The sequence below is a fragment of the Chrysochloris asiatica genome, unplaced genomic scaffold (assembly GCF_000296735.1).
Source record: "Chrysochloris asiatica unplaced genomic scaffold, ChrAsi1.0 scaffold00005, whole genome shotgun sequence".
NCBI classification, from domain to species: domain Eukaryota; kingdom Metazoa; phylum Chordata; class Mammalia; order Afrosoricida; family Chrysochloridae; genus Chrysochloris; species Chrysochloris asiatica.
In genome coordinates, this window is record NW_006408523.1 from 36,251,953 (window position 1) to 36,252,494 (window position 542).

Sequence of the window (542 nt, forward strand, 5' to 3'; positions counted from 1 at the left end):
CAAGCAGGCTCAGGGGATGGTCCCAGAACTCTGAACCACATATAAAGGAATACTTAGAAGGTTGGAAGGCTCACAGCTGGAGGAATTTGTGGCAAAAGCAAGGAATCTATTGCTTTCTAGTCCGGGATGCTCGGCTGCTCCAGGAGCCGCTATCTTGGGTGAGACCACGTGGGGGAAGGATCAGAGCAGCCATAGACGCCTAGCAGAACCGCTGAGATAAAGGTATGGACATTCTTTTCTTTAGATATCTGTTCATTGGTGCCTTGCTGTCTGCGCACATCCATTCTGGTGAGGACAGGGGTGCCTGAACTAGTGGGCATCCCAGGCCCACCCTAAGAAGGTTCTACTATGCATCAACACAGATCTCCTTGAAATTTAAAGAGACAGTTTCCAATTAAAACCAAATAGCCACAGCCGGCCCTGAACTATTTCCAACCAGAAAAAAGGCCTGAACGGGGATTGTGGAGCGGGACAAGCAGACAAAAGAGGAAATAGGCTGAAAATTAAATCCTAAATTACGTCAAAATGACCAACAGTGATAT